Here is a 13,018-nt window from a genome sequence, read left to right on the forward strand (position 1 = left end):
GGATGGGAGCACATGTTTTTAATTTACCTACATTTACTAAGTTGTGTTCCCAGGTGAACAGGTTTGACAGGGCCTGTTGAAATCTGCATGAAGTTTGTTTGAGGTTCAAATAGTTTAATTAGAAAGTCAGTAGGCCATGCCACTCTAGTGTCTTCTGTGTCAGTTAAATTGTGCACATTTTTCTTTGCGTTGCATTGAGAACTTCTCATGTTTACTTTATTAATGTGTTAACGCTCAAACTTAAAAATATTTTATTACTGATATGTTGCATTACAGAAATACACATGCTGGTTTTGGACTCTTTTACTTTTGTTGCGTTTGCTCTGTTTTTTCTTTAATCTTTTTCCATATGCTACACGGTTCTCTGGTTTTCAGCTTGCAGCTTGTACACATACTCTATGAATATATGAGCATGTGCTCATATCAGTAAAATGTTCACATGTGGAAAAAAAGATTTATTCTGACACATTTACCAGTATTTGTGAAAGTAGTATGACAATAACAATTATACAAAGCTTCAATCAGCCATCTCTAACAATAAAGAGGAGACAAGTGCAGGACAGAACAGAACCGTATAACTGACATCTGTCTAACCTTAAATTAATGAAGAACAAAAAGTTGAAAAAGAAATTAACACAAAACTGACTGCCTGGCTAAGAAAAGCTAGGAAGAAATAATCCCAGGCAGGATTGATAAGGATCTAGCAAGGAGCAAAAGAAAGTAACAACTATTGGTACAGAGGGAGTTAATTACTCAGGAGCATTTGTGGTAATCAGCAAACAGAAACCAGAGAAGAACAGGATGCAAATTTAACCTTGAAAAAACAAGGGCATATACTTTATTAAATAAAACAGGGAGTACGACTATCTGGACTATACATTAAATTAGGACAAGAAAACTTGAATGTAACTTTATTGGGATATTCCTGGTTTTTAGGTTCTTTTTTTTAAGAATTCTTGGTCACTAGTGGCCTTCACTTTGAATTGTGCATGAAATGTGCCATACAAATAAATTTGCCTTACCTTCATTTGAAAGGTACCTAACAGGAAAGGGGGCAGACATGAGACATGTAGCAAAATGCTACTGGTCAGGACCCAGTTTGGCTTAAACCTCTATATATGGTACACCCTTCTGAACCAGTTGAGCCAAATACCAGACCCCTTGAGTAACAGGAGAGAAAACTGCAGAAAAAAAAATTGGAGGTGGAGGTGCACCAACCTCCAGTGACAATATTATCAGTAATAATAATAATTAAAATGATAGTGCTTCTAAAATTTCATAGTATAAAAAAAGTAAATAATACAATAATAAATACAATTTCCAGCATCTGTCTTTGTTATCACAATAAAAATAGATTTTAAATGATTTGCAAATCATTTAATTGCATTGTATTTAAACAATGCACACTATTTAAACTTTTTTGTAACCGGGGTTGTATTAAGATTCAGGAAAACAGTTCTTCAATTTGAGAATATGTAATAAGGCACTGAACCTTCCTCCCCTGATAAAAGGAACATATGTAGAAGGTACCACATTTTCGGAAGATAGGGAGGGGCTGCGGAAATAAAAATATTTGCTTAAGAATGATAAAAACTGAGCAAAATCACAGAAGAGAGGTTTTGAAAAAAAATATTCTTGCTTTTTGATGTCAATGTGTTTTGATGTTCCACATTGTAAAACCTCACCTAGAGATATCTCCCGGGGGCTTCACGTGTCTGCTCTTTGCTGTCGGCCTGTTGATCTATTTTTGTTCAACTGCCTGTCTTCTTCTTTTTTTGTGTGTGTTTATTGTGACTGAAAGGTGAAACATAAAAAGTCAGAATATCAGTTAAGCCATTATGTGTCTATGGTGGAATTAAAGTGGAATTACTGAACTTCTGCAGATTTTTGACATTGTGAGACGTCGCAGCACAGTCATTAAAACCAGTCTTTGTCTGAGTGCTGCATGCGGATGTCTTTACACCCGTATCTGTTCTCATTTTGAAGAGGCCGGCAGAGAAACCATCAGAAGACACCAAAATTTTGAGCAACGAGGTACGTTGTTACAGGACATAAAAATAATACAACTACACACATTAACATAGTATTTTGTAAATGCATAAACACTCAAATATATAGCTTAAAGAAATGCTAAAGCTTTTTCAAAAATAAGCTTATTTTTTTTTTTTTTTAACTGTGGTTTTAGAGTATAAATCCATGTCTGTCTGTCTATCTATCTATCTATCTATCCATCCATCCCGAGTGATTAGTTGCAACAATTGTACACAACTGAGAGTGGTGATGTGATATAAATATACAAAAAATAACTTATCTAGACAGAATGTACAGCTATGCCAACATTACAATCTAAAATATTAGTGGAGGTTACAAAACGAACAAAATACCTCATGCAAATCTTTGATTCACCAGATGAAAACAATTGAAGCTAGCATTGTGAGCTAACTCAGCAGATATACTGCAGATTTGCAAAGCCAATTTTGTTTTCTGTATCTCTATATGATCGTATCAGATGCTAAGAGACCAAATATAATCTTTGATAGTTGCTGTTTGGCAGAAACCTGAATGTACAAAAAATTTTACTTTTCACAAACAGCAACTATATCTAGCTGCTAGGTCAAAGCTAGATTTGCTACAGCTTATTAGCAAATTTAGCCTTTTAATGTGCTAGCACTAAAATGCAAACAAAGTTATTCAAATTTTCTCGAGTATAAAACAAAATGTTAATATGTTTTATATTCATGATAAAGAAAACAGAATTATTGAATAACAAGTTGGCTAATCATTTATTATTTACCAATCCAAGAACAACAAGGCTAATTTGGCATCTATCTTTCACCCTTTCACTTGTCTGAGCTCTCGAGCCAGAAAAAGTCAGTCTGATGTTTACTCTTGTCTTATTTCGTCATTTTCTCTCCTCCACTTGTTACCTCTGATAATGTCCACTTGGGTTTCTTTGCTAAATCAGCGATGGCATTCAGAATGGCTTGTGTGTTGATATCCAGTTACTGGTGACAGGGTGCTATAACGCAAGCAGCTGTAATGTAATTATCTGAGCTGGAATGCAAAGTTGTGAAATGTGGTTTCTCAGCCCCGGGATGCTGCAGGGCAAATAACTGCCCCAGGAATTAACATTATGAATGTCAGCGTACCATCAAAACAAGAGAAGCACAGAGTTTTATGGTGGGAAAATATATTATTCCTCTAAGCCATTTATCATTACAGATCAAAGCCTTCATTAAATGTGTTTATTCTTTTATGAACAATGAAAACTGTTTTACTGGGCTCTTGCAGCAAGTCATTGATTTGCTTACAAAGTTAGCATAAAATTGTTTACAGGCTTAAGATGCACAATGTGTTGAAAATGTATCATTATCACATTGTGCATACTTGTAATATTTCAGGCTGTCTTAGCAATATAGACATTTTGACTTTTATTATGGATCAGGTTTATCATTGAGGGGTGCCTTTGAATTACAGAAAGTTATGCTTTTGCACATGTTCTATGATGAGGTAGGATGCATATGAGAAGAATGTGGCCCTCATCAGTACATCTGACAGCAGCGTTGTATATTCACGTATGTGCTTATATTTCATAAGTCACATTTTCAGTCACAATTGTTGTCCTAAAGCTGTGCTGTTAAAGAAAGTTATACATAAATTGGACAGATAATAAAAATCATGTTTTGTTGAAATGTGTGTCAGTACTCAAAATACATCTCCATTGCTGTGGCAGTGAAGTGCGATGTGCTGGGTGCCAGCCAACAAGCTGTCCTCTTATGTCTTTCCTGAGACCACTGGAGACCTGTGTAGGCCAACAACCATATTGCTTGACGTCATGCACGTGTCCCATGGTTTGCCTGTATTTGCCATGAGACTGTCAGTTTGGCAAAACATCTTTTGTTAACAGCTGGAAGCTGTAGGGCTAAATACTGAGTAACCTTGAGGATTTCAGTACCAGTGTTATGTATATCTTTACCCCCGCAGTGAGCATAATTTAACTCATTCTCCTAGAGTACATTAGAAATGCGGATTGGGTCAGTACGTTTGACCCAAGCCGTCAGGCTAGCAGCATGTGGCAAAGAATCAGAGGAATAACTCAGGACGAAAAAACAAACGGCAGAAAAGACAGATTTTTTTTTTCTCCCATCTTTATACTGGAAACTGACAGGGAGAAATGGAGAATCAAAGATAAATAGAAAAACAGACATCCTTTCATTTTTGTTGGCAAATAGAAATTTTGGACTAAAGTTCTAGAAAGAAACTATTTTCAGTCTACAGATAAATCAGATTTGTTCCTCAAATCAGAATTTAAGCCAGGATAAACATTTTATGGCACGGTATCACGCTGGTTCTGAATATGAAGACATCACCTGCTGCTGTACATGTATGAGGCCAAGAAACATGGAAATATGCATTTAAAATTCTAAATGTGGATTGAAAAACATCTCCTTTTCATGATGATTTTTAGCTGCCCAGGCAAACAAATTACATGCAGATTGATTTTAATAAGTGCTTGAATAAGACCTGAATGAGTGATTAAAACAACAACAATGTATGTGTCCGTTCTGAATGAGGTGCACATAGGTAAGACGGCAACAAACCAAGAAGGAATGTAGAAAGTGGGAAATGGAAGAAAGTGGGATGGAGATCGAACATTTGGGGTAAACATTTAGACACATGTTCCGTGTACTGGGAAAAAGATAATCTATGTTGCTGTCACACCGGAGGTTGCTGAACAGGCAAAGCAAATCCAGCTTACCCAGAGGATGACGGTCAGTCTGAGCACCGTCATGTTTACCCTTAAATTCCTGAAAGCTAAGCGTTTGTGCAAGGAGGATTTCATCTAAACAACCATATTTGATTTCTTTGTAAGATGTACAGCTGCTTCTAGCTGTCATGACTCTGTTACAGGAAAGAAAGCAATCAAGCCCCAATCATGGTTACAACACACCTACACCAGTCAACCCTTGTAGTGAGACTTGCTGTAATACGTGTTCCATCTGTTGCTGTCTGAATGATGGCCCAGCAGTAATGGTGTTCACCCTCTGAAGCTCACTAAAACAATCCCCAGAAAATCCTCCTCTTTTTGTTATAGTGTTAGGAAAATACCTCCCAGTCGCTTTAAGATGAGAAGGAACACCACATTCAGTCCAATTCAAAAGCCAAATAAATAATTGAATGCTTTATTGCATGCTAGGATCACAGCGACTTTGTTGAGGAAAAATAACATATCACCACATATTTTGATTTTACTATTTACACACACACACACACACACACACACACACACACACACACACACACACACACACACACACACACATATATATATATATATATATATATATATATATATATATATAATTAATTCAGCCAAAGGTTGCTGTAATATTTTTACTTTCTGTCTTTGGGGTCTAAGTTGTGTAGGCTGGACTGATTAAAGACGTAGAAACTGATTTAGCTGAACCAAGATTTTCAGGTAAATCATTTGCCATCTGTACAATTTGATCTTATTAAATGTGATCAGAGCAGTACTTGCCTTTTCTTAAGAATAAAACTGCATGGCACTTAGTTTTCTTTTTTTTGGGACTGTCTTTGCTGATCTTATGAAGGCCTAAAATTAAAACCTTTTAGAAAGTAAGGACTGTGAGTCCTTTGGACAGAGAATATAGGAGCTACAATGAAACAGTTTTGTGACGTTAAGGGTTGACACTGTCTTAAGGTGGAAGGAGCATTTCTATGGATACAACTTCCAATTGATGTGATGTTTCTTATAGCAATTATTAAACCATTCCTGGATCACTTAAAACTATTTTCTGCTTCCAGCACTATGACTGGCATGGCCTTATCGAACATTTTCTTGTCACTCAAGTGTATTAAAATAATTTATAAAAAAAAACATTTTATTCTGATTTCAAAGGGAAAGTGGCTCAGGATCACAAACCTGATGGAAAGCAGCTTGTTTCATTTTGTTGGATGAAGGTTTTCTGAAATGTTTCTCTCTTGGGAGGCGAACCTCTGCTGCACTCATGTTTGGAACGTTTGTTCCAGGTCTGCATCACTTCTTATCTCGCCTTTGTTCCTCCATTATACATTTCTTATCTCATTTAATCTCGTCTCCTTTTTTTCCTCGTCCACCCTTTTGGCATGTTCATTCCCTGTTTTTCCTTTCACATTCTCTGTTTGCATACCTGTATCTGTCTTTCTCCTATCCTCCCTCAGTTTGTGCTCTAATCTAGCTGTCAATCATCTTGTCATCATGGTTCCAAAGTCTCATTTTCTGGGCAGGAATCCATTAACAAAGGGCTGCTCTGCTATTACCTGCCAAATTACCAGTCTGTCCCTGACAATTAGTTGGGAGACAAGGGACACCAGGCTGTGGTGGACATAGCCATCCTGACATCTGGGAACCCATCCAAACATTCACTCACTGGGCCCTGAAAATAGGGCTTTTCCATAAACATTGTATGGCTTCTGTGTTGTTACTTACAGAAAGTAAAAATATTACAGCAACCTTTGGCTGAACAGTTCACTTCAATCTCTCACAGTTAAGTGTTAATTACTTGTTTCCCTTGATGTGAGACTGATTAAGATTAAATATTTACATAAAATATTGTTTTTCTTTTTAATCACGTACAGAAACGGCATTATATTTTTACTAATATACTTTTGTAATTAACATTTGCTGAGTCATGGTAATCTTGGTCAATATGAGTATGATAATAATATATTAATAGGTTTTTGTGTCTTTCCTTTTTTACATGTAAATGCAACTCAGTGCATGGCATGATATGTTCACATGTAGATAACTTAAACAGGATGTGGCTGCAGAATTTTCTGTATATATCACAATGTTATATTTCTCATGTTTGTCATATTTATGACTGGGCATTTTAAAGCCCTAGTGGGCTTACATCAACTTGTCTGACACATCTTCACCAAGGTGAAGATAAATTTCACGCTTTTTAATTACAATTTAATACAATTTAAATAGATTTAACTACTATCAAATTACTATCAAATTACGTTTTGGTGCATGTAGCTCCTGTTGATTTAATCCATTTTTCTGACAGTTCTTCTGTATGCCTCATTTTTCTCAGTAGTCGTGTCATGATATTGCATGCCAGAATGATCACAGAGGCATGTGCATTCTTGCCAAATTAAACCAAATTTTGCTCAGTTCCCCAAGACTAAATGGACTGTAACTTCTTCACAGTGACCCCGCAGGTTGTTTGTTGTATTCCTCTTTTAGGTTTCCCTTTGTCATATCCACATCCCTGTCTCATGCTGGCTTCTCATTCACCTTAAGATTGTGGTTCTTAAACCAACATCACTATCTGCTTCTGCTGTTGTGGGTTGACACACACACACACAAAAAAAGGATAATCCATAAATTGTATACAGTTTTCCTTGGCAAATTTACACTAATAAAATTTAATTTGCAGATCAGATAATAATTAAAATAAAGGACTTAAAATTTTTTTTCATCTGATTTCTAGTCATTTAATATCTGATTAACATGCCAACCCAGTGTTGCTCTGTCAACATGTGACTGTTTGAAGCTGGATCAGACAAAGAGAACAGGCTGGACATCAGACCTTTGATCTTACTGGCTTGTGTGTGCATGAGTGTGTGTGTATAAGTAGAATATGAAAGTGTGTATGTTGTCCTTTTTTTTTCTTTTTTTTTTGGCTATTTCACATGAAAGAGACACACTTGAGAGAAAAAGGACAGGTAGAAACTGGCCTTTTGATCCTAACCTTGGATAAGGAGAAAGGGAGAGTGTGTATCTGTGCTATCATCTGAAGAGATCATTGAAACTGGAGCCTCAAGTCTATTTAAGTGGCAGAAGTGCAAATGAGTAAAAAAAAAACATTGTGACAGACTACTGAGAAAAGCAAATGGAGGATGAGTGATGTGGACTGGGGATGCTATATGAAAGAAAAAAAAAAAAATCTCATCCCAACTTGTGCAGAAAATTTCACAACATGATTGTGAAGGGATGTTAAAACTTTTAAACCACTAAAGAGAAGGAAGATTTTTCTGTGTGTGAAGGCACTAAATTAAGACATCACAAATGAAAATAAAAAGTGTCAGGGAGAGCTGGAGTAGAGGTCATTTTCACCCTGCCATATCCAGGGGGCATGCCCAGTCAGTTACAATCTATCCCTTAAATTTTTTTTAATCCATTATTTTCCAGTAGTTATACACATGCTAACACTTTTGCTACTAGAAGCATTGTTAGGATACGTGTATGTGGATAAGTGTCTGTTGGGGACTTTATTCGTAGAGGGTTTGTTGTCAGTAAGGAAAATAAGGATTTTCATCATGTTGTCCCATTCCATTTTAACATGATATCAGGAGGCCATTAAGGCCCGACCCATTCTATTCTACGCTATTGCATTTAAATCCACAGACATCGAAGAGATTGATGGTAAAAACATTCCATCACCTCTCTCCAAAATCCAAATTACACTTCAGGTAAAGCAAAGGCAATGGGGTCAGCTTGTAATCTGCAAAAGCATAATCACTCTCATGCATAATAGAACAGTCCTGTGGTGTAATGATAACTCAAGCATGGAGATAGCTAGTTGCTTGGGCAATCAGTTATTTGCAGAAGACACCCCCATTCAGTGTTTCAGGTATTTAACTAATGATTTTATCCACGGCCACTAACAGTAAGGGTGCAAGCCAGAGACACATGATGGGACTGTTAATGGTGTTTTTATTTATTCTTTTATCCTTTTTTTTCTCCTCATTCTGTTTCTGATTTTTACACATTCAGTAGCTGATGTAGTTATCAAGATAAAGAAAATTGCTAATGAGGTATGTCGGCTTTTCGTGACTGCTCACACTTTGCATTATTCTTGAAAAATAAGGCCACTCTTCAGACACAAGAAAAAGAAAGAAAACATAAGGCTAAATTGAGTTCTGGCTGTGAAGTCAGGATATTAATATCCATTGTGCTCACTGCAACTGGAGGTCAGACATGGACAAAAAAGCTTCTTCAACTAAACTCCTGTGAGCTGAACTTTCTGTGAAGTAAATGAAGTTTCTGTCTTGAGGCAGGTGATGTAGGAAAGATGGTTGGGAGGTAAAAAAAAAAGGTTCCAGACACTAGCTTGATGAATAATAAAAAGGTTTATTACAAAGAGTCTGGCATCTAAAACAGTTCCTCAGAATCTCTGAGGCCTAATAAGGCCAATTGTGGAAGTCCAACTGACCGTCTGTATCAGCCCTCTGTTAATATAGAAACAAAGACATTCCTAAGTTCACATCTGGACCAGTCATGAGACTTGCATACATGAGACATGTGACATCGTCCATGTGTGGAGCATGGAATTTCTGTAATACTAACAGAGAACAGATCAATACAACTTAAGTTGGTTAGTACATCTAAATTTGATCATCATGCCTTATCTTTTCCAGACTCAAATAAAGACCACATGTCCAAAACATGTGACAATAATGACTCAGAAATTGGGAGATGGTAATGTTTAACTGCCAGTAATTTTGTTTTAGGGCAGCGATCATGACAGGTGATGCAAGGTTGTCACCATATCCCACATTTGATAATATTTAAGCCTAGCCATGCCTACTCATGCCTCACCTGAGTATGAAATTAGAAAATGAAAAATCCCTGAACAATAGTCATATGTTGCTTGGGGGTCAAACTTGTTTTTCTAACAGTATGCTGTGCAATTCCACCTCCCACCCTCTCCTACCTACTTATGGGCATTTTAAACATGTTCTAGTTGTGCAACAGTTTTCCTACAAACTGTTGGCATAATAGACCTGGTAAAGGAAAATGTTGGAATGTAACTTTTCACAGCCTTGAAAATGGGATTTTACTATACAATTCATGTAATATTTTGTTTGTTTGTACAGTTTAGAGTATTTATTGTATTGTGCAGTGTGCACTACACATTCTAAATTGTGTTAGGATGAGAGCTGGTTGCATTCACACTTGTGTTCTGAATAGCCTCCTTGCTAGTGTCTATACATCATTTCTGTCTCCTGTGTGTGTTGTGTACATGTAAGCAGCTGCCTATGCATGTGTGTGTGTGATGCCAAATTCGGTCGCACTTTCCCTCAAACCAATTTCAGTGTGATAATTGCAACCTTCAGACTGATTTCCACTTATCCGTTCTGAATTTCAATACAGCTGCTCTTTAACATCAAGGTCCTCCATATGAATAAGTGGATGAGAGTTAGAGAAAGGCACAAAAGAGTCAAGTTGCATTTAAACTAAATGTCATATTAAATTTATATCAGTCTTTTTCACTGTTTTTCTATATTAAGATTAAAACATAGTTTATTGATTGAAGGAGATTCATTTAACATTTTTTCAGCATATTACATTTGCATTTTGCTTTATACTCTATAACATATTTTCTGGACTATAAGTCACACTTTTTTTCATAGTTTGGCTGGTCCTGCAACTTATAGGCAAGTATGACGTGTATATATATATATATATATATATATATATATATATATATATATATATATATATATATATATATATATATATATATATGAGAGACTGACAAACAAAACACAAACAAAATGCTGCCAAGAATAAAATCCTATTCTCCAGATTACAAAGTGCAGGTAGTAAAATACGCAGCTGAAAACAGTAATTGATTAGCAGTTGGCGGAGTTGTTCAGAAACGACACCAAGGATGAAGATTTCACTGGATTCAGTGATGTGGAATGACATTTTATGTTGGCTTTGACTGAGCTACTTTTTAAGTTCATGTAATTATTTGTTTACATTTCCATTCATCTGTTGGATTTCTCTCAGATTTCTCAGTCTGCATCAAGGCAGTGGATTCAGTTACAGTGCGTGTCAGGTAGGGGCAGTCTCTACTGACATTTAATAATTATTATTAATTAATAATTAATCACAAAGATTCCTCAATTTTGACACTTAAACAAAAGATCATGTCTGAATCATAACAGCAGATCAGCTTAAATTGCATACGGAACAAAAGCAAAGTCCTCATCAAACGGGTCATCCTGCAGCCATTCTCTATATTTGTGGCCTGAAAATTGCCAGAATCTTCAAAAATAAGAAGGATAAAGTGGTTTTTGGTAGATTCAGTTCACTACTGTGAAAAAACACCTACATGCCCAAAATAAGCTTCTCTTGTTGAGAAAAAGCCATATTCTGATTTTTGATTTGACTTGAGTAATAATTTGTTTATACATTAATGCCAAAAAAAAGGTTTATTCCACAGAATAATCTCTTTATATTTTACACATGCATCAACCCTTTAGAGCCCTTAGGTCAGCTGACCAGATGGTCCTGGACGTTCCTCGATCCCTCATGAAAACCAGATGAGATTGAACCTTTGCAGCTGTGGCCCCAACGCTGTGGAACACATTGCCCCTCTCTGTGTGGTCTGCGAATAACCTCTTCATTTTTAAAATGCATCTTAAGACCCACTTATTCACCCTGGCATTTGGCTGAGTAAAGTTACCACTACTGGATTTTTTATCGGTTTTATTTCACTTTTTTTTGTTTTTTTTTGCCTGCTTATTGTTGATGACTGTTTTTACTGTAAAGCACTTTGGTTGGCCATAGGCTTTTAAATGTGCTATATAAATGAAGCTGACATTGACATGAATTGCTTATGTTCTTGTGATTTTACACATTTATAGCAGACGGAAACAAAGCACATTATACTCTACCCATTTGTGTCTTTACTAGGCAGCCTGTTCAATGAATGTGGCACATTCATTGAGTTTTTTTTTTTCTTTTAAATATACAAATCCAATACTGTCAAGTGGTAGACTTTTCTCTGCTTAATTTTAGGCACTTTAAATGGTCATTCTTTGTCATATGTGAACAATCTGAGTAATTCTGTGGTATGATAATTGCTCCAAACATACAGCCAGTCGTGGGTGTTAGCACGATAGAAAAAACAAGGAGTCTTAACAACATATGGCCTAGTGCCCTCAGAGTCCTGATCTCAGTCTCACTGAATCACTTTGGGATCACACCAACAGGCAGGAGCAAATGAGACATGCTAAATAAAAGAGGAGCTGTGAAAAATTAAATAAGATATCTCAAACAGTCTGGCAGTCTGGCTATACACATGTAAAAACTGTGTTTATATGTGCCTAGTCTATTTTTCACCCAATTATTTCACTGTTCAAGCACTCTGCTCCATAGTCAGACTCTTTTTGTTCCACACATTCTTAAAGTGGTCCTTCAGCAGATATAGTGCTTCTTTGTCTTTCCTTCTAATTTTCTCGCAATCTAGACTTCTTATTTTCTCAGTCAAATCCTGGCGTTTCAGAGCATCCAAATTCCCCTGAAATGCAGCAGCCTGATTTTCTTGGATTTTAATATGATTAAGTTTATCATTCAGACTAATATTTTTGGAGACTCCTTCAAATTGTTGATTGTGACAGCTACAGTATTCAGGGCTAAAGTATTTCAGGACTGTGCCAGATCTCTAGATGTGGAAATTCTTGGTGTGAGGGGGGCAATTTAATACATTGATAATGTGGGTTATCATCACTTTGAATTATTCTATTGAGAAGAACTGAGCTTTAATCAACCAATCAAAAGTTGAGTGAGCCTTAGAAAATGATTGGTTGAGGGATCCAGCTGCACCCTAGACCGATGCTAGACCACACAGTGATCAGAAACATTGATGCTTGTAAATGTATGCTATGTCTGTTGTTGGCAGGATGGAGGGTAGGTTTGTAATCCTGGAGAAAGCATCCTAATCGTTAACAGACCAATTGTTAACTTTTGTTTTTAACACAGAGAATGTTGGTAAATGGAAGTATTTGAGTGGGAGTGTACTAAATGTGTCTGTGTGTTTGCACATCGGGTGGAGGAGATTTGTAAACCCGCAGCCATTTAGGATGACATTCCCTCATTTAAATAAAATGAATACATCAGGCTGTTTAGTTTTTAAAGACAGGTGCTGAGTGTGGATTGAAGAAATGGGCAAAAACAGCAATCTTACGTTGCTGAAGTTAGCTTTTTATTGGTAAT

The 13,018-nt window shown here is 36.4% G+C and overlaps 1 long non-coding RNA gene across 1 annotated transcript in view; it reads left to right on the plus strand.

Moving 5' to 3' along the window:
* Positions 1–11,566, plus strand: part of LOC121655496 — a 22,571-nt gene extending 11,005 nt beyond the window's left edge. The window contains exons 2-3 of the long non-coding RNA XR_006013221.1: positions 10,808–10,856; positions 11,284–11,566. This is a non-coding gene — a long non-coding RNA (uncharacterized LOC121655496). The remainder of the gene's footprint in view (positions 1–10,807; positions 10,857–11,283) is intronic.
* Positions 11,567–13,018: the final 1,452 nt, after the last annotated feature.

The sequence above is a fragment of the Melanotaenia boesemani genome, chromosome 16 (assembly GCF_017639745.1).
Source record: "Melanotaenia boesemani isolate fMelBoe1 chromosome 16, fMelBoe1.pri, whole genome shotgun sequence".
Lineage (NCBI taxonomy): Eukaryota > Metazoa > Chordata > Actinopteri > Atheriniformes > Melanotaeniidae > Melanotaenia > Melanotaenia boesemani.